This window comes from Oncorhynchus gorbuscha, linkage group LG24 (assembly GCF_021184085.1).
Source record: "Oncorhynchus gorbuscha isolate QuinsamMale2020 ecotype Even-year linkage group LG24, OgorEven_v1.0, whole genome shotgun sequence".
Lineage (NCBI taxonomy): Eukaryota > Metazoa > Chordata > Actinopteri > Salmoniformes > Salmonidae > Oncorhynchus > Oncorhynchus gorbuscha.
In genome coordinates, this window is record NC_060196.1 from 5,612,237 (window position 1) to 5,631,768 (window position 19,532).

Sequence of the window (19,532 nt, forward strand, 5' to 3'; positions counted from 1 at the left end):
CATTTGGTTCTTACCTGAAACCTGATATACATAATGATTCAAATAGGCTACATGTCCCAAATTACTGTACAACAGCCTAATATGATCCTCAGGAACAACTATACGGACATCACAAAGGAAAGAAAGGTAAATGGAATGGATTGATGCAAAATATAGGCTACAAATTGAAGGAAACTAACACTAAAGTGACAGTTATAAATGTAGGTGGGAATTATTGATGGTGGCTATCCATAGCGGCTAATTTTTAACATAATAAAAAAAACTGTGAAAGGCCCGGGCATTTAATTAAAACATTCTAGAGCGCATAAATTAACTCGGTACGTTCGGCGCTACATAGTTTGGGTCTCCAAATTCCATCCCCGCAAATGATACATTTTAATTGTCACAGTGAAATGCCTTTCTCGCAAGCTCCAAACCCAACAATGCGGTAATCAATATCAATGTAGCACTACAAATAACATAAGGTAGAACAAAAACACATACAATAGAAATGAGAACAAGAGAAAGTAAGAAGCTTTTATACCAGGTCAGTTCCAATACCATATTTACAATGTGCAGGGATACTGGAGGGACAGTCGGTATAGGGGTAAGGTGACTAGGCATCAGGATAAATGGCAAACAGAGGAGCAGCAGCATACATTCTGATTGTATGTCAGTGTGTGTGAGTGTATAGAGTCAGTATATGTGTGTGCATGTTATGTGTGTTGGAGTGTCAGTGTGCGTGAGCGTGTAGAGTCACGTGAGTGTGCATAGAGATTAAAAGGGTACAAGGGTAAACTGAGTCTGCAATTGTGTTAGCTATTTAGCGGTCTTATGGGTTGAGGATAGAAGTTGTTTAGAAACCTGTTGGTGTCAGACTTGTTGCACTGGTAGCGCTTGCCGTGCAAGAACAGCCTATGGATTGGGTGGCTGGAGTCCGGGCCTTCCTTTCACTCCACCGTATATCGAGGTTGCGCCTTCTTCCCGACTGTGCATGTGTGAGTGGGCCACTGAGGAACTTCACTGTGGAAAAGGGGCCAAAATACATGTCATGTTGGTATGATTTTCATTTTTTCCCTCCATATGGCTGGTTTCACGTTCGTCTCCATCATAAGGAAAAATAATCTAAAACAATTGCTATTTGTATTTACAATCCCCTTCAAACGGATTACTCATTTGCCTTGCTGTTGTCAATTTATACATTATATAGTGCATGGAGAATGATGCTATTTAAATCAGGAATAGTAGATGTTTTGTCCACTTGGAACCGACAGGGGCTCGATCGTATTCATGGTTTCTTCACATATAAAGGTGGTGAAATCATGAGGGAATTAAGTGTACAGTGTATCTGGAGAAACACCTCTGCCACACCTCCCTTCCTGTGATCTCCACCCCAAACATATAGCTGGTTGGCATATGCGTTTTCAATTGCTTAAGTTCAAGGTCAGAGTAAGAGTAAAGTGCATAAAAGGGAATGTGTGTTATTCTGTTACTGGGAATTCAGACCGGAGTTATGCTCGCTTAAATGGAACTACAATCAGTGGAGTGAACCTTAAAATTGCCATCACACGCTAAATAACCCCAAAGAACTACAATCCCCATGTGGCATTGGATAGAAATAGTATCAAACTGAGTCAAGCTGTATAAAATATATTATCCACACCTACTCAGTTTTATTCTATTTCTGTCAATAAAAAGACCCAATGCAACATGCGAGCAAAGCTGACGAATGAATTGAAGTCTGCTGATGTATGGCTCGATTATCAATCTTCTATCATTAGTCACTAGATGAAGCAATTTGTTGTGGACTTGACAGCTTCCATTTTCTCCCAGTGTAAACCTAATCGAGGCAATTGCCTTTTGAGTCTCTTGATAAATTCCCTTACTCAAAAGGAAAAACACAGATATGATTGTGCTACTGTATAGTTTCTTGATTATTTAAAAAATGTTTACCTCAAAGATAATTTTAACATCTGTCACTCTCCCTGAAGACAAAGTACTACTGGTTGGACTTCTGTCACTCTCCCTGAAGACAAGGTACTACTGGTTAGACTTCTGTCACTCTCCCTGAAGACAAGGTACTACTGGTTAGACTTCTGTCACTCTCCCTGAAGACAAGGTACTACTGGTTGTGGCAATGTGTGTTATTGGCCCTGCACTGCAGTGTACTGAACAGTATATAGAGTTACAGTATAATATTTAATGAGTATACCAAACATTAGGAACACCTTCCCCTTTTGCCCTCAGAACAGCCTCAACTCTTCGGGGCATGGTCTCTACAAGGTGTCAAAAGCTTTCCACAGGGATGCTGGCCCATGTTGACTCCAATGCTTCCCTCAGTTGTGTCAAATTGGCTGGATGTCCTTTGGGTGGTGGACCATTCTTGATACACACAGGACACTGTTAAGCATGAAAAACAAAGCAGCGTTGCAGTTCTTGACACAAACCGGTGTGCCTGGCACCTACTACCATACCCTGTTAAAAAGCACTGACATATTTTGTCTTGATCCTACACCCTCTGAATGGCACACATACACAATCCATGTCTCCAGGCTTAAAAATCCTTCTTTAACCTGACTCCTCCCCTTCATCTACACTGATTGAAGTGGCATCAAAGTCTCATAGCTTTCATCTGGATTCTTTTTTTAAATTTTATTTATTTCACCTTTATTTAACCAGGTAGGCTAGTTGAGAACAAGTTCTCATTTGCAACTGCGACCTGGCCAAGATATAAGCATAGCAGTGTGAACAGACAACACAGAGTTACACATGGAATAAACAATTAAAAAGTCAGTAACACAGTAGAAAAAAAAATGGGCAGTCTATATACTGTTATGCAGGTGAATGAGGACCCAAAAGTGACTTGGCGAAAACAGAGTCTTTAATCCAGTAAAGTAAAAATACAATCATAAAGCACAATTTCCACTCGTAATGACGAGAACAGACTGGAGACTCGATCTTGAACTGCAGGTTGCCTCGGGAAGGCACTTGAACGTAGCAGACTCAGACACCTGCTCACCACGCAGCATCTGAGGGAAACATGACACGACAGGGCGATACACAGACACAGCACGGTGAACAATAGACAAGGATCCGACAGGGCAGAAACGGAAAACAAGGGGAGAAATAGGGACTCTAATCAGGGGAAAAGATAGGGAACAGGTGTGGGAAGACTAAATGATTGATTAGGGGAATAGGATCAGCTGGGAGCAGGAACGGAGCGATAGAGAGAAGAGAGAGAGGGAGGAAGAGAGAAAGAGGGGAACGAACCTAAAAAGACCAGCAGGGGGAAAACGAACAGAGGGAAAAGCAAAATGACAAGACAAAATAAGACAAAACATGACAGTACCCCCCCACTCACCGAGCGCCTCCTGGCGCACTCGAGGAGGAATCCTGGCGGCAACGGAGGAAATCATCAATAAGTGAACGGTCCAGCACGTCCCGAGACGGAACCCAACTCCTCTCCTCAGGACCGTAACCCTCCCAATCCACTAAGTATTGGTGACCCCGTCCCGAGAACGCATGTCCATGATCCTACGTACCTTGTAAATAGGTGCGCTCTCGACAAGGACGGGAGGGGGAGGGAAGACGAACGGGGTGCGAAGAAAGGGCTTGACACAGGAGACATGGAAGACAGGATGGACGCGACGAAGATGTCGCGGAAGAAGCAGTCGCACAGCGACAGGATTGACGACCTGGGAGACACGGAACGGACCAATGAACCGCGGAGTCAACTTACGAGAAGCTGTCGTAAGAGGAAGGTTGCGAGTGGAAAGCCACACTCTCTGGCCGCAACAATACCTAGGACTCTTAATCCTACGTTTATTGGCGGCTCTCACAGTCTGTGCCCTGTAACGGCAAAGTGCAGACCTCACCCTCTTCCAGGTGCGCTCACAACGTTGGACAAACGCTTGAGCGGAGGGAACGCTGGACTCGGCAAGCTGGGATGAGAACAGAGGAGGCTGGTAACCCAGACTACTCTGAAACGGAGATAACCCGGTAGCAGACGAAGGAAGCGAGTTGTGAGCGTATTCTGCCCAGGGGAGCTGTTCTGCCCAAGACGCAGGGTTTCTGAAAGAAAGGCTGCGTAGTATGCGACCAATCGTCTGATTGGCCCTCTCTGCTGGACCGTTAGACTGGGGATGAAACCCGGAAGAGAGACTGACGGACGCACCAATCAAACGACAGAACTCCCTCCAAAACTGTGACGTGAATTGCGGGCCTCTGTCTGAAACGGCGTCTAACGGGAGGCCATGAATTCTGAACACATTCTCGATGATGATTTGTGCCGTCTCCTTAGCGGAAGGAAGTTTAGCGAGGGGAATGAAATGTGCCGCCTTAGAGAACCTATCGACAACCGTAAGAATCACAGTCTTCCCCGCAGACAAAGGCAGACCGGTAATGAAGTCTAGGGCGATGTGAGACCATGGTCGAGAAGGAATGGGGAGCGGTCTGAGACGACCGGCAGGAGGAGAGTTACCTGACTTAGTCTGCGCGCAGTCCGAACAAGCAGCCACGAAACGGCGCGTGTCACGCTCCTGAGTAGGCCACCAAAAGCGCTGGCGAATAGAAGCAAGAGTACCTCGAACGCCGGGATGACCAGCTAACTTGGCAGAGTGAGCCCACTGAAGAACAGCCAGACGAGTGGAAACAGGAACGAAAAGAAGGTTACTAGGACAAGCGCGCGGCGACGCAGTGTGCGTGAGTGCTTGCTTAACCTGTCTTTCAATTCCCCAGACTGTCAACCCGACAACACGCCCATAAGGAAGAATCCCCTCGGGATCAGTAGGAGCCACAGAAGAACTAAAAAGACGGGATAAGGCATCGGGCTTGGTGTTCTTGCTACCCGGACGGTAAGAAATCACAAACTCGAAACGAGCGAAAAACAACGCCCAACGAGCTTGACGGGCATTAAGTCGTTTGGCAGAACGGATGTACTCAAGGTTCTTATGGTCTGTCCAAACGACAAAGGAACGGTCGCCCCCTCCAACCACTGTCGCCATTCGCCTAGGGCTAAGCGGATGGCGAGCAGTTCATGGTTACCCACATCATAGTTGCGTTCAGATGGCGACAGGCGATGAGAAAAATAAGCGCAAGGATGAACCTTATCGTCAGACTGGAAGCGCTGGGATAGAATGGCTCCCACGCCTACCTCTGAAGCGTCAACCTCGACAATGAATTGTCTAGTGACGTCAGGAGTAACGAGGATAGGAGCGGACGTAAAACGTTCTTTTAGAAGATCAAAAGCTCCCTGGGCGGAACCGGACCACTTAAAACACGTCTTGACAGAAGTAAGAGCTGTGAGAGGGGCAGCAACTTGACCGAAATTACGAATGAAACGCCGATAGAAATTAGCGAAACCTAGAAAGCGCTGCAACTCGACACGTGACCTTGGAACGGGCCAATCACTGACAGCTTGGACCTTAGCGGAATCCATCTGAATGCCTTCAGCGGAAATAACGGAACCGAGAAAAGTAACGGAGGAGACATGAAAAGAGCACTTCTCAGCCTTCACGTAGAGACAATTCTCTAAAAGGCGCTGTAGAACACGTCGAACGTGCTGAACATGAATCTCGAGTGACGGTGAAAAAATCAGGATATCGTCAAGATAGACAAAAACAAAGATGTTCAGCATGTCTCTCAGAACATCATTAACTAATGCCTGAAAAACAGCTGGCGCATTGGCGAGACCAAACGGCAGAACCCGGTACTCAAAATGCCCTAACGGAGTGTTAAACGCCGTTTTCCACTCGTCCCCCTCTCTGATGCGCACGAGATGGTAAGCGTTACGAAGGTCCAACTTAGTAAAGCACCTGGCTCCCTGCAGAATCTCGAAGGCTGATGACATAAGGGAAGCGGATAACGATTCTTAACCGTTATGTCATTCAGCCTCGATAATCCACGCAGGGGCGCAGAGTACCGTCCTTCTTCTTAACAAAAAAAAACCCCGCCCCGGCCGGAGAGGAAGAAGGCACTATGGTACCGGCGTCAAGAGACACAGACAAATAATCCTCGAGAGCCTTACATTCGGGAGCCGACAGAGAGTATAGTCTACCCCGAGGAGGAGTGGTCCCCGGAAGGAGATCAATACTACAATCATACGACCGGTGAGGAGGAAGGGAGTTGGTTCTGGACCGACTGAAGACCGTGCGCAGATCATGATATTCCTCCGGCACTCCTGTCAAATCGCCAGGTTCCTCCTGAGAAGTAGGGACAGAAGAAACGGGAGGGATGGCAGACATTAAACACTTCACATGACAAGAAACGTTCCAGGATAGGATAGAATTACTAGACCAATTAATAGAAGGATTATGACATACTAGCCAGGGATGACCCAAAACAACAGGTGTAAAAGGTGAACGAAAAATCAAAAAATAAATAGTCTCACTGTGGTTACCAGATACTGTGAGGGTTAAAGGTAGTGTCTCAAATCTGATACTGGGAAGATGACTACCATCTAAGGCGAACATGGGCGTAGGCTTGTCTAACTCTCTGAAAGGAATGTCATGTTTCCGAGCCCATGCTTCGTCCATGAAACAACCCTCAGCCCCAGAGTCTATCAAGGCACTGCATGTAGCACCCGAACCGGTCCAGCGTAGATGGACCGACAAAGTAGTACAGGATCTAGATGGAGAGACCTGAGTAGTAGCGCTCACCAGTAGCCCTCCGCTTACTGATGAGCTCTGGCTTTTACTGGACATGAATTAACAAAATGTCCAGCAAGTCCGCAATAGAGGCACAGGCGGTTGGTGATCCTCCGTTCCCTCTCCTTAGTCGAGATGCGAATACCTCCCAGCTGCATGGGCTCAGTCTCTGAGCCAGAGGAGGGAGATGGTTGCGATGCGGAGCAGGGAAACACCGTTGACGCGAGCTCTCTTCCACGAGCCTGGTGACGAAGATCTACCCGTTGTTCTATGCGGATGGCGAGAGCAATCAAAGAGTCCACATTTGAAGGAACCTCCCGGGAGAGAATCTCATCCCTCCAGAAAACGAGCGAGCAGCGCCGGCTCGTTCCACTCACTAGAGGCAGCAAGAGTGCGAAACTCTATAGAGTAATCCGTTATGGATCGATCACCTTGGCATAGGGAAGCCAGGGCCCTAGAAGCCTCCCTACCAAAAACTGAACGGTCAAAAACCCGAATCATCTCCTCTTTAAAGTTCTGGTAATTGTTAGAGCAATCAGCCCTTGCCTCCCAGATAGCTGTGCCCCACTCTCGAGCCCGGCCAGTAAGGAGTGAAATGACGTAAGCAACCCGAGCTCTCTCTCTAGAGTATGTGTTGGGTTGGAGAGAGAACACAATATCACACTGGGTGAGAAAGGAGCGGCACTCCGTGGGCTGCCCGGAGTAGCAAGGTGGGTTATTAACCCTAGGTTCCGGAGGCTCGGCAGGCCAGGAAGTAACAGGTGGCACGAGACGAAGACTCTGGAACTGTCCAGAGAGGTCGGAAACCTGAGCGGCCAGGTTCTCCACGGCATGGCGAGCAGCAGACAATTCCTGCTCGTGTCTGCCGAGCATGGCTCCTTGGATCTCGACGGCAGTGTTACGGCGTCTGTAGTCGCTGGGTCCATTCCTTGGTCGGATCCTTCTGTTATGCAGGTGAATGAGGACCCAAAAGCGACTTGGCGAAAACAGAGTCTTTAATCCAGTAAAGTAAAAATACAATCATAAAGCACAATTTCCACTCGTAATGACGAGAACAGACTGGAGACTCGATCTTGAACTGCAGGTTGCCTCGGGAAGGCACTTGAACGTAGCAGACTCAGACACCTGCTCACCACGCAGCATCTGAGGGAAACACGACACGACAGGGCGATACACAGACACAGCACGGTGAACAATAGACAAGGATCCGACAGGGCAGAAACGGAAAACAAGGGGAGAAATAGGGACTCTAATCAGGGGAAAAGATAGGGAACAGGTGTGGGAAGACTAAATAAAAAATAAGACAAAACATGACAATATACAATGTGTGCAAAAGGCATGAGGAGGTAGGCGAATAATACAGTTTTGCACATTAACACTGGAGTGATAAATGATCAGGTCATGTACAGGTAGAGATATTGGTGTGCAAAAGAGCAGAAAAATAAATAAATAAAAACAGTATAAAAAAAGTATGGGAATGAGGTAGGTGAAAATGGGTGGGCTATTTTCCTATAGACTATGTACAGCTGCAGCGATCGGTTAGCTGCTCGGATAGCTGATGTTTGAAGTTGGTGAGGGAGATAAAAGTCTCCAACTTCAGCGATTTTTGCAATTCGTTCCAGTCACAGGCAGCAGAGTACTGGAACGAAAGGCGGCCAAATGATGTGTTGGCTTTAGGGATGATCAGTGAGATACACCTGCTGGAGCGCGTGCTACGGATGGGTGTTGCCATCGTGACCAGTGAACTGAGGTAAGGCGGAGCTTTACCTAGCATGGACTTGTAGATGACCTGGAGCCAGTGGGTCTGGCGACGAATATGTAGTGAGGGCCAGCCGACTAGAGCATACAAGTCGCAGTGGTGGGTGGTATAAGGTGCTTTAGTGACAAAACGGATGGCACTGTGATAGACTGCATCCAGTTTGCTGAGTAGAGTGTTGGAAGCCATTTTGTAGATGACATCGCCGAAGTCGAGGATCGGTAGGATAGTCAGTTTAACTAGGGTAAGCTTGGCAGCGTGAGTGAAGGAGGCTTTGTTGCGGAATAGAAAGCCGACTCTTGATTTGATTTTCGATTGGAGATGTTTGATGTGGGTCTGGAAGGAGAGTTTGCAGTCTAGCCAGACACCTAGGTACTTATAGATGTCCCCATATTCAAGGTCGGAACCATCCAGGGTGGTGATGCTAGTCGGGCATGCGGGTGCAGGCAGCGATCGGTTGAAAAGCATGCATTTGGTTTTACTCGCATTTAAGAGCAGTTGGAGGCCACGGAAGGAGTGCTGTATGGCATTGAAGCTCGTTTGGAGGTTAGATAGCACAGTGTCCAATGACGGGCCGAAAGTATATAGAATGGTGTCGTCTGCGTAGAGGTGGATCAGGGAATCGCCCGCAGCAAGAGCAACATCATTGATATACACAGAGAAAAGAGTCGGCCCGAGAATTGAACCCTGTGGCACCCCCACAGAGACTGCCAGAGGACCGGACAGCATGCCCTCCGATTTGACACACTGAACTCTGTCTGCAAAGTAATTGGTGAACCAGGCAAGGCAGTCATCCGAAAAACCGAGGCTGTAGAGTCTGCCGATAAGAATATGGTGATTGACAGAGTCGAAAGCCTTGGCGAGGTCGATGAAGACGGCTGCACAGTACTGTCTTTTATCGATGGCGGTTATGATATCGTTTAGTACCTTGAGTGTGGCTGAGGTGCACCCGTGACCGGCTCGGAAACCAGATTGCACAGCGGAGAAGGTACGGTGGGATTCGAGATGGTCAGTGACCTGTTTGTTGACTTGGCTTTCGAAGACCTTAGATAGGCAGGGCAGGATGGATATAGGTCTGTAACAGTTTGGGTCCAGGGTGTCTCCCCCTTTGAAGAGGGGGATGACTGCGGCAGCTTTCCAATCCTTGGGGATCTCAGACGATATGAAAGAGAGGTTGAACAGGCTGGTAATAGGGGTTGCGACAATGGCGGCAGATAGTTTCAGAAATAGCGGGTCCAGATTGTCAAGCCCAGCTGATTTGTACGGGTCCAGGTTTTGCAGCTCTTTCAGAACATCTGCTATCTGGATTTGGGTAAAGGAGAACCTGGAGAGGCTTGGGTGAGGAGCTACGGGGGGCGGAGCTGTTGGCCGAGGTTGGAGTAGCCAGGCGGAAGGCATGGCCAGCCGTTGAGAAGTGTTTATTGAAGTTTTCGATAATCATGGATTTATCGGTGGAGACCGTGTTTCCTAGCCTCAGAGCAGTGGGCAGCTGGGAGGAGGTGCTCTTGTTCTCCATGGACTTCACAGTGTCCCAGAACTTTTTGGAGTTGGAGCTACAGGATGCAAACTTCTGCCTGAAGAAGCTGGCCTTAGCTTTCCTGACTGACTGCGTGTATTGGTTCCTGACTTCCCTGAACAGTTGCATATCACGGGGCTATTCGATGCTATTGCAGTCCGCCACAGGATGTTTTTGTGCTGGTCGAGGGCAGTCAGGTCTGGAGTGAACCAAGGGCTGTATCTGTTCTTGGTTCTGCATTTTTTGAACGGAGCTTGCTTATCTAAAATGGTGAGGAAGTTACTTTTAAAGAATGACCATGCATCCTCAACTGACGGGATGAGGTCAATGTCCTTCCAGGATACCCGGGCCATGTCGATTAGAAAGGCCTGCTCACAGAAGTGTTTTAGGGAGCGTTTGACAGTGATGAGGGGTGGTCGTTTGACTGCGGCTCCGTGGCGGATACAGGCGATGAGGCAGTGATCACTGAGATCCTGGTTGAAGACAGCAGAGGTATATTTGGAGGGCCAGTTGGTCAGGATGACGTCTATGAGGGTGCCCTTGTTTACAGAGTTAGGGTTGTACCTGGTGGGTTCCTTGATGATTTGAGTGAGATTGAGGGCATCTAGCTTAGATTGTAGGACTGCCGGGGTGTTAAGCATATCCCAGTTTAGGTCACCTAACAGAACGAACTCTGAAGCTAGATGGGGGGCGATCAATTCACAAATGGTGTCCAGGGCACAGCTGGGAGCTGAGGGGGGTCGGTAGCAGGCGGCAACAGTGAGAGACTTGTTTCTGGAGAGAGTAATTTTCAAAATTAGTAGTTCAAACTGTTTGGGTATGGACCTGGAAAGTATGACATTACTTTGCAGGCTATCTCTGCAGTAGACTGCAACTCCTCCCCCTTTGGCAGTTCTATCTTGACGGAAGATGTTATAGTTGGGTATGGAAATCTCTGAATTTTTGGTGGCCTTCCTGAGCCAGGATTCAGACACGGCAAGGACATCAGGGTTAGCAGAGTGTGCTAAAGCAGTGAGTAAAACAAACTTAGGGTCAATCTATAGCTGTGTTTTAATATTCATACCAACATACTGGAGACTACATACTTAATGAGTATATTAGTTCATTTTAGTATACTGTAAACGAACGGTATCCTTTCAGCTGAGTGCACTAGTGCTTTGCCTGTCTACCGGAAGTTGATGCTGTTGCTCTGCAACCTCTTGCTAGCTTGTTAGCATAACAAATGACTAGCAAGACATTTTATGATTTCGGGTGTGTTCGCAAAATTCAATCTGGATTGCCAGACTGCGCTCAGAGTGCAGCTCTGGGCGTTCGTAAATTCAGAGCGAAGCCAGATTGTCTGTTCGCAGTTTAGATCTAGGAGAGCGCATCACTCATAGTCCAGCACCCAAGCTAACTGACTAACATTGGTTAGCTTGTTAGCCATTTCCAGACACAAATGAGAGAACACCTCACTCTGACCATTTTACTCGCCATAGCAGAGCTGGCTAAGTTGTTTTCATGTTATCCAGAGCATTGGTGACTATAACTGTGCTGCTGGCCACAATGTCATTACGCTTTTTTTCACTGCATATTTTCCACCATTTTCTTCATATCTGAAAACGTTGTGAAGCCACGCCAATATTCGGAATAATTGCATTATGGGCCCTAAAAGCTGGGAAATAGTGTCCACTGCTTGTATACTTCGTCATTTGCATTATGCCGTATTTAGTACAACATCCGGGAACATTTGGCATACTAACTATATCCATACTATGACCAATAAGCATACTACATACTCAATGTATGTCATTAATAGTACATTTCATGAGTACGAGTATTCAAACACAGCTGATGCCATGTAAAGAGCAGGTGTTCCTAATGTTTTGTACACTCAGTGTATATAATAGAGTATCACAGGTAATATGTACTTGACAAAACTTCCTCTCACCTCAAGGCTTCTTGGTAAACATGGAATTGTGAGAAGATCAAATATCAATGTTAAGTATTTTATTTATTAAAGCTTACATCATATCATTTAACTGTCATTCTTACTCTCTATCCTCAATATTTTGGTAAACAGACTCGCAAGAAGATCAAATATATATATTTTTACATCACTCAATATCATACAGTATCATATCACTATATCAGACAATATTACATAATCTGGCTACACTACTATCCATTCCTTCCACCACCCCTTAAGTGTCATCGATTAGATATGAATGAGACAGGTTCTTTTCCATCATCTCTCTCCATTGTCACTGAAAGTACCAAACATACGGTTTTCCTGTCAAAGGCCTCAGAGAGGGACAGAGGACACACACCCACATACAGTGTGTTACCAGACCGAGAAAAGACCGGGTCTTCCTCATGAGCAGGAAACATTGCATAACGTCCTCCTCGTGACAGGTGCATCACAACACTCCCTTGTTTTGAAAAAGTGCAAAATGGAGCGAGAGAGAAGAGGATGGACAGATGAAGAAAGGAGAGGATATTTCTATATCCCTGTCAGATGGCTCCAGAGAGGTAGGCTAAGATGGGCTGCATCATTCCACTATGTGCTTTCTTAGCAGTGAAGTTTTTACCCCCTTTTTTGGGGTCTTCTCTGGCTTTGATGAAATCTGTGGTTCCTGAGAATAACGTGAGTGGTGAGTGGGGGGAATGGGATGAATATTTCAAGCCACTCCGAAGGACAGAATATTGGCGTGTTGCACTGACACTGGCAGCTGTCCCTGTTCTGTAAGGCTTCCTGGCTGTTCTTCTCTGCTGTAGGACTCTCCTTCTCCTCTAGCACAGAATAAAGAGGAACACGCGCATGAACCAGCAGCCCATTTAAAGCTTTTACCACAGTTGCATGCAAACGGTGTACAGTCCCCCGGTGGAAAGCAACTCAACGGCCCCCTCTCCATCTCCAGGACCACTCTTCCCCGTTCCTGTGTGTATGTCTGTGTGAACACAAACCAATAACGATATTGAACACCCAGCTTCTAATAATATCCCTGATCACTCAGCGGGGTATCCCTACGCGCCGCTGGCCGTCTCACTCCTCTAGCTCCATCTCCTTCCGCCAGCCTGCCTGGCTGTTTTAGTAGTGGGTTCTTAGCAACTGTGGCTAAGGACCCACTGCTTTACACACCCAGCATGCTGTGAAATTCAATTAAGTCTCAGCACAGAAAATGTGCGTTTGGGGAAATAAGATGGGAAGACGTGAGAGGGAGTGAGGGGAATACGTCTGTCCTTTAGTTATGATTTGCTAGAATCAGAATTAGACTGGGCGTAAAGATGCAGAGTAAATGTTTTGCGGCTAGATGTGTTCAATGTGGTTTATTACAGGGGAAAGTTAAAGGGGTGGGGAGAGGGGAGGGGAGCGGAGTGGAGGAGAGGGTAGAGGAGAGCGGACAAGGAGAGGAGCGGAGGAGAGGGGAGAGGAGAGGCTAAATCAATAGGAGTATAAAACACCTGCTCAATTTCATCTCCTGTATTCCAGATGGATACAATTGCAGAACCAGCGGTGCCTTCATAATGAAATCTGAAAAGTAAAAACAACACAAAGGAATAGGGATAAGTGATGAATATGTGGTGTCGAGGGCTCAAGGCAGCACATCCATTCTGAGGAAGAGAAGCTTCAAAACAATATCATTATATCACAATTGGATATGTTATCCTGTAAGAGTTCCATCTCATCTAGGCCATATTTATCCAGCATTATGATGAGTCACCAGTGGGACTAAAAGCTATTCTCTGTCCTCAACTCGCGAAGTCTGTGAGGGTATTGATCATTATAGTTGGTGAATGGCTCTCTGAAATTGTAAGCGTAGGGACGTTGTTTTAAATGTTTCATTAGACTCTACCTGGCTATGCAAAATGTTGCAGGTGATATCTCATTTTGCTCCACATTGAGCTGTGGTTGACGATTGAGGGCTGGTTTCCCAGACACAGATTAAGCCTATTCCTGGACTGAAAAACAATTTCTATGGAGATTCTCCATTGAGCATGTTTTTTTTAGTGCAGATCTAATCTGTGTCTGGGAAACAGCCCTGTATGTCTGTCAGAAGACTGATCCTTACAGAGCGGTGGCAAAGAGCCAGGGGTTGGAACTCTAATGGCTCGTGGAGCTATGATCTAATAGTATAATTCCTCAGAGTCTGCTGGCAATATGCACGACTAACCACACTGGGCAAACAGTAAGCGATGCAACACACAAGGAATGTTTCTGTGCTCAGCCTTAGAAATCGATTCCTGATCTCTTGCTGTCGGCGCTCTCTCTTTCTCAGTTTTTTCCCCCTCTCTTTTTCTCTTCTTTTCTCCGTTCCTCTGTATTCTCCTCCTCTCTCCACATTATTGGAAGACCAAGTGCGTGCTTACTGTTCCATCTCTCCCTTGGGATCCTAAAGATTCTATTTCTACCCACCATCATGCCATCGTACGTTGAGTTCATCTCCTCCTGAGGAAAACTACAACTAACTTGACTTCAGTGCGAGTGGATTTCTTCCCCCTTCTTTTCCACTCCTTCCTCTTCCTCCACCTCTTCCCCCTCCTCTTTCTGTCTCTTATCTATGTTCCTCATGCTCAACCTAAGAAAAGTATCCCATCATCCGAGGAACCATCCTGGCTTGTCCCAATGCAATTACAAGGCCTGTTATTTCATACCCTCCAGTAGACCACTGCACACCACTCCACTCCCCTCAACCAGACAGTGGCCGGTGCACTGTAGACACACACACAAGGTTATTATTTCCCACTCTCCACTAGACCCACACTCACACACACACACACACACACACACACACACACACACACACACACACACACACACACACACACACACACACACACACACACACACACACACACACACACACACACACACACACACACACACACACACACACCCTGTCTGACAGTAGCTGTACACTGTAAAGTTTATCCACAAAACAACATCCACACAAACAACATCCACTCAAGCAGATGGCTTCTCGCTCGTAGGCTTCCTTTCTCTGAGATAACAGTGAAAATGTACACTTGTATACTGGAAAGAAATGGTCCAAATACCTTCCCAAAGATTTAGTTGATTTTGTAGTTTCGTGAGCTAAGAGCCTGAAACTCTATGAACGAATGAAAAGTCCTTATTGGTCTGTTGAGCAGTGGCCTCAGTAGGAAATGACATTGGACTGGTAATGGGAAGGAAATAAAAATGATATTATCTGCCCTGACCATTTCAGTAGAGGAAAAGCATCATTACAACATTTCATTCACTTGCAAGCAAACACACCACACACAAACAAGCAAACACACCACACACAAACAAGCAAACACACCAAACACACCACACACAAACAAGCAAACACACCAAACACACCACACACAAACACACCACACACAAACACACACAAACAAGCAAACACACCACACACAAACAAGCAAGCACACACACACACACACACACAATCATTTGGTTAGTAGCAGATGTTTATAGAATCTCTCTCACCTGCAGTTCAGAGCTATTCCAAACATGGCTGCACATCCAGATCAACTCCATCTCACATGACACCACACATTCTCTGTAATTGGTCAACACAGGCGTGGCTCTCGTTTCATCCAATCAGGAAATTCATGGCTAGAGGTTTAGGGGGAAAGAGTCACATTCCATCAAATATTGACAAGAGAAATTGAGCGAGCGTGAGAGAGAACGTGAAGGTATGGAAATGGAGAAGCCAGTGGAGTTGATGGCAGACGAATGCATTCTTTTTTATTTGACCTTTATTTAACTAGACAAGGCAGTTAAGAACAAATTATTATTTTGAATGACAGCCTAGGAACAGTGGGTTAACTGCCTTGTTCAGGGGCAGAACGACAGATTTGTACTTTGGGGATTTGAACTTGCAACTTATCGGTCACTAGCCCAATGCTCTAGCCACTAAGATACCCTGCCGCCCCATTACCCTGCCTGCTTTGCCCTAGAGCAGAGTTTCCCACCCCATAGGGTGCACATAATGGTTTTTGCCCTAGCACTACACAGCTGATTTAAATAATCAACTAATCATCAAGCATTGATGTGTTATTGCTAGGGGAGTAACCAAAAACGGCACCCCTTGGGGTCCCGAGGACCGAGTTTAGAAAACACTGCCCTAGAGTGATACGCTTTGCAGGCAGTATTGAACCTGTGATGAGCCCCATTCCACTCCCCTGTCTCCCACTCCTCTATCCGCATAATCCCTCCTTCCTTTTCTCCCTCGACAGAGAGAGAGAACTGGGGGGTGGGAAGGGGTAGAGGGAGATAGAGAGGGGGCAGAGGGAGGGAGGAAGAGAGAGAGAGAGCTACTGCATTTATTATTTATGATTTTATATGTTGTTTTGTCCAAGAACTGCATCTAACCAGTTGGTAGAATTTGAGGGATCTGGTAATTTTCACCTCTCACAGTCATGTCAAGGAATCATGCCACTAAAACAAATGGTTAATATGAAACTAAACAAGAGAATAAGATAATGAAAGAGAAAGAGATAGTTTGGAGAGCAAAATATGAACAGAGAGTAAGAGTGAGAGACAAGGGAAGCGCGGGAGAAAAGAGAAAGACTGCAGGTGTGAGTCAGGCAGACTAACTTAGTGGAGGAGTTAGAGAGGTGGATGGGGAGGTCAGCTGTTTCATCATTAGCAACTGCCTCTGCTTCAGTGGCTTCCTTTCCTCTCTCCTTCAGAGCTCCTCTGAACAGCAGACTGGATCCCCCTCTCGCTCTCTCTCCAGCTATCTCTCTCCATCCATCTCTCTCTTTCTCGCTCTCCCCCTATATCTCTCAAACCCAGACATGGGGAACAGACAGTATATGCTAGCTGACATGAGATTCTCATTCATTCCCTTGCGTTCACGCTCTCAGCTACTCTCGCTTTTTCTCTCTTTCCTACATCCAAATATATCCCTCAGGTAGTGCTCGGTATACAGTATAGGATACTCTCCCTCTACCTCTCCTGTTCTCTCTCTCTCTCTGCAAATGTCCCTTGTATCTCGGTCTCTAGTATACCCACATGATAAACCTATCTGGTATTGGCAATAAGGTGTTGTTGTTGTTCTTCCATCTGATTGTGATGAGGCCACACATTTCACTGCAGCCAAGGTCATTTCACAGTCCATACACAAGCACTTTTCATCTGTGAATCAATTCCCCCCTCAGCGATCGATATTCCGAGGAATTGCTAATGCTGACATATCACACATTTCTATACATAAACAACTGCTTAACCTTTCCAGCTAAGGAGATAGCCAGGATGTGTCCCAAATTACACTCTATTCCCCTATGGGCCCTGGCCAAAAGTAGTGCACTATAAAGGGGAAAAGGTGCGATTTGGGACACCACCCTCAGCAAATGCAGAGGGCATACTACAGTCAAGTGATTGATAACAAGGTAATAATTGGACCAACTTTGAGTTTAATGGAAATATTTGCCATGCTGTAAAGCATTCGGACGGAACAGAATGAAATGGAGTAGAAATGAGTTCTGGCTCCAACACACAAAAATGACTTGATTTAGTTGATGCCTTTATAGCTCAGTCCTCAAGCTAGCACAACTCAATCCTCTCACTTTGTGATTTAGTTCTATCGTTTAAACATACGCAGTCATATTGGAATAAATATTTCTAAGGTATTTTTATTCAAACATTATCCGTCACTCCAAGGGATTGGGAATGTGCCCATGATTTGTCCCAAAATATATTTGCCTAGGTAGGTTGCAGTGTCATTGTATTGATGAACAGATAGAAAATACTTGTGCATATCAATATTTCAACTCTAATAGCTAGTTAGGTAGTTAGCTGTGTATTCTTTACAAACACCTTAGCGACAAAACACACACAGTCATTTCAACTCCATTTTCAACACCCTAGACAAACAGTCTGCCAATACGAACACCCACTCACCTACAGCCTAACGAATCAAACATAAAAAGAATCCTGTACTCAGCAATGCAAAAGGTGCTATATCATGTTGTTATGACCGTTTGTATTTATCACAGCCATATACAGCTGTCATATCCTTTATTGACATGGCCTCCCATTCCAAACGTGTGACTCAGTGTCCCTGATCAACAATACTGTGATTGTGAACCATGTCATGTTCAGGTTTCACTGGAGCCTCCAGGCCTCTTTGTCTTCCAATAAAGCAATGGATGTAGCAGGGGATGACTGTATGGAGCTAGAGCTGTATTTCATCTGGCCATAGAGCTATACATTATCTCTCTGTCACTGTATTACATCTGGCCATAGAGCTGTACATTATCTCTCTGTCACTGTATTACATCTGGCCATAGAGCTATACATGATCTCTCTGTCACTGTATTACATCTGGCCATAGAGCTGTACATTATCTCTCTGTCACTGTATTATATCTGGCCATAGAGCTGTACATTATCTCTGTCACTGTATTATATCTGGCCATAGAGCTATACATTATCTCTGTCACTGTATTATATCTGGCCATAGAGCTATACATTATCTATGTAACTGTATTACATATGAGCATTGCAAGGTCGGGGGAAGGTCAAAGTACACCTTATGTGTTGGGCAGTCTCAACCCAGTGAGTTACACTTTTAAAAATATCCTCTCTCCCTATTGGTGTTCCTTTTCTTGCTGAACTAAAAACGGTTAAGAAGAACCTGTAACAAAATATGTTTTAAATAAAACAAGAAAAGTAGATGGCATTGAATGTGTGTATGTTCTTCAATGTGCCTTACTTACAGAGAGTATGTGACTCCAGCAGTGGTGGTGTTTTATGAGCTACATCACTAGGCTCTCTAGTCCACTAGGCTCTCTAGTCCACTAGGCTCCCTAGTCCACTATCTCCTCTCATCTAAACAACCACTCCATCAAGCCCTGCTCCACTACTGTAGTTGTGATAGCCTCCGAAATCTCCACCAGGCCATTTCAGACAGGATTTTCAGAACAAACAGCTTGAGTGTCGCCGATCTGATCTGCAATACAATGATAATGGGATTCAGGAAGCTGAATAGACACTAATTCCATCTTAATAACACTCTCATTGGCTGAGGGCCAAAATAGCGAAGGGCTTTTTGAGTTCCACCGCCTCCTTTAAACACAACACTCAAGAGGCTGCTCTCTAATAACTTATTCCCCTCTCAGAGATGAGACCGGAGAGAACAAGCACACGCATGCATCCTCGTACACAAGCACACACACACAAGCACACACACACAAGCACACACACACAAGCACACACACACAAGCACACACACAAGCACACACACACACACACACACACACACACACACACACACACACACACACACACACACACACACACACACACACACACACACACACACACACACACACACACACACACACACACACACACACACACACACACACACACACACACACACACACACACACACACACACACAGTGAGATGAGACCAGAGATCATGCAGATGCCACTGGCCCGTCTACTCTGTTGTCTTTGTTTATGGAAGGAAGGGGGGGGGGGGTTGGCATCCACATTAATGTAGAAGTGTTTATAAAGTAAAGTCACAAGCTTGTAGAGTCACAAGTTTGATGTAGTTAATTGGTGCTAAGAATATAGGACCAAATACTACACGTTTGAATACTTTATTTATAAGAATCTTTAGGGGTGTCAACCATTTT

General features: G+C 45.9%; 1 long non-coding RNA gene across 1 annotated transcript; it reads right to left on the reverse strand.

Moving 5' to 3' along the window:
• Positions 1-502: 502 nt before the first annotated feature.
• On the reverse strand, positions 503-15,033 carry LOC124012323. Its single transcript, XR_006834703.1, has 4 exons — positions 14,933-15,033; positions 14,531-14,588; positions 13,340-13,409; positions 503-1,002 (listed from the first exon to the last, which is right to left on the reverse strand). It is a non-coding gene; the product is annotated as an uncharacterized LOC124012323 (long non-coding RNA).
• Positions 15,034-19,532: the final 4,499 nt, after the last annotated feature.